General features: G+C 41.5%; 1 pseudogene; it reads left to right on the forward strand.

The window, feature by feature from the left end:
- Positions 1 to 375: 375 nt before the first annotated feature.
- Positions 376 to 1,192, forward strand: LOC129358854 (E3 ubiquitin-protein ligase MARCHF5-like; annotated as a pseudogene).
- Positions 1,193 to 2,427: the final 1,235 nt, after the last annotated feature.

The raw sequence follows: 2,427 nt of genomic DNA on the forward strand, positions 1-2,427 counted from the left end.
AAAAAGTTGTCACTCACTGAATTATTGTGGGAAGGTGTTGACCGACGTGTCGAATATAAGGGACAACACCGTGACCAAAGTCTGCTCTGTAGGTGCTGAGAACAGAAACTGGGCTCCTTGTACTTGGTGACTTCTTACTTGTTGCTTCTTGTTCGTTCATGAACGATCTGATTGCAGAACAGATTCCAGGAGGATTTGTGAAGCACAGATTTGTTTCTGCCTCATCACTGCTCTATCCTGTTTACAGGAAAATCAGCATCTGTTATACTGACACCAGTCCTGGTGTGTGTAACAGATTCTTGGGGACTCTTTCAAGGTCGGCGCTACACTCTGGTTGGGAGCTGATCCAGAGATAGATGACACTTGGGACCAGAAATGAGTGGATCCAGCCACAACCTTGGATCCACACTCTTGGGTGTGGTATGCTACTGAGTGGGACCATCCCCTGCACCCCCTGCAGGTGGCATCGAGTGCTGCATCATTTACCCCAAGATGGGCCTGCTGGTGTACCTCCCGCAGCAGGCGAACAGAGGCAGCCTCTTCGCTACAGTTCGGACACTATACAACACCAATACTTCCTGATGTTTGTACACCTAACATGACCATTACTTTCTGTATTGCAGATTGTTTTAATTGGTCCTCCTGAGAATTATTTTCTGTATGACATGTACAGTGTTGGGACACTGTACTGGTCAGCAGTCACCTACGGAGCCGTGACTCATGCAGGTGGTGGGGCATGAGAAAGGTCTGTTTGTGATGGAGCAGACTGACCGTCTGGTCCTGTTCATGGGCCTGCCGACCATCCCAGTACTACTGGTCCTGGGGAAGATGATTTGCTGGGAGAATTACTTTGTCAGGCTGTGGCATGGGTACTCTTATAAACACAGAAGTATCTACACAACCTTCTTCGGGTAGAGGCGGTTATCTGCCTCGTCTGCGAACCTACAGTCTCAGCGCTGGATACCACGTGTGTGTATCCAGGACTTTGTGTGGGGCGTTTATCTTTTTCCCTCCATAGCCAGCCAGTCTGGTGGGACGGCTGCTGTTATGATGGGTTACCTCCGACCTGTAGTGCACCATACTGGGGGGTATTGCATTCGAGCTGATCAAAGGCGTACTGAAAGTGTATTTCAAACAGCAGCAGTACATCATGCAGGCTAACTATCCGGAGAGACATAGGAGTGGAATATAAAGAGATCATAGATAATACTTCATGTTACACCAGTTTGCCAGTATCAAAGTCCTAATGATTTTGCTTTTATGTTTATAGTTAAACCACACAGAGAATAAATCTCATCTTAAGAAACCTGATTTTGGTTTGGCAAAACAGGTTTTTACATCAGACATATCTTCGGACAAAGTACTGTTTCATTTTTTTAATTGTTCAAATGTGAACTTGTCACTAATTTGCATTCATTTATAATCTAAATTAATCTTAGACTAAATTGTTTTGGCATTCTTTCCTATCAAAAAAAGTTTTTTGCTAATTGTATTTTGCTGAAAAGTTCTCATTTCCAGGAGATGGTTGTACTTTTTTTTCTCGCATATACCCTTGAAACCCCATGTGGCTGCATAGGATTCACAAGTAATCAATAAGCAGAGTTGTAGGTCTGAGATTATACTCTGTATAATGATGGCAATAAAAGAATTGAGGAGAATAAAGACAGCGGCATGAGAGTAAGAGAAATGAGATAACACAGAAGGCAGGATGTGGTGCCGACATCCTTAAACATTAGCAGTCTACAGTCAAAGTCACCTTCATTACAACACAGCATTCATAATGTCTTTGTTGAATTAGCAAACTCTACTTCATGCATTTAAAGAGATAAAGAGGACATTTTAGAGCAAATACTGGTGCTAGAGTTCTTTATTTGAAATGACTCAATCAAGGATTTTTTTTCTTGTCTCGTCCCAATCACAGTTCTTTAAGATCTGACATTTGCCGGAGCTGGGTTCTGATCTAATGTTAAATTAAAGTTAACAAAGGACTGACACGGATATATGCTTAAATGTTAAGTAGTTTTCCTTTGCAATAAAAATAAAAACTTCTTTTTATCTGTGTTATTATCCACAAATGTGTCCTGCTCAACTCACTCACTGTTTAAGTGTAGGTGCAGCAGTCAGTTTCTGTCTTGACTATCGATTTTTAATTTCCATTACACTGTTCCTCCATGAGTTTATGTAGATTAAGAAAGCTACCACAGTGCCCTAACAATGTGCTGTCGGAAATGAGGTTTATTATTTGTGTCTCATGACATGTCTGAGTTGATGCATTATACAGGTATTGTCTTGTCATCCTGTGCATTTTGTGCCAACTAGCAACATTTTCAATGTTAGCTGAATAGAGCTGGTTTTCTCAAAGCAAAGTTTGTTTTGCTTTGAGAAAACTTTATATGCTGCACAGCTCAACCTTCTTAACAGTTTAGA

The sequence above is a fragment of the Poeciliopsis prolifica genome, unplaced genomic scaffold (assembly GCF_027474105.1).
Source record: "Poeciliopsis prolifica strain line A6 unplaced genomic scaffold, Auburn_PproV2 SCAFFOLD004, whole genome shotgun sequence".
In the NCBI taxonomy this organism is placed as follows: domain Eukaryota; kingdom Metazoa; phylum Chordata; class Actinopteri; order Cyprinodontiformes; family Poeciliidae; genus Poeciliopsis; species Poeciliopsis prolifica.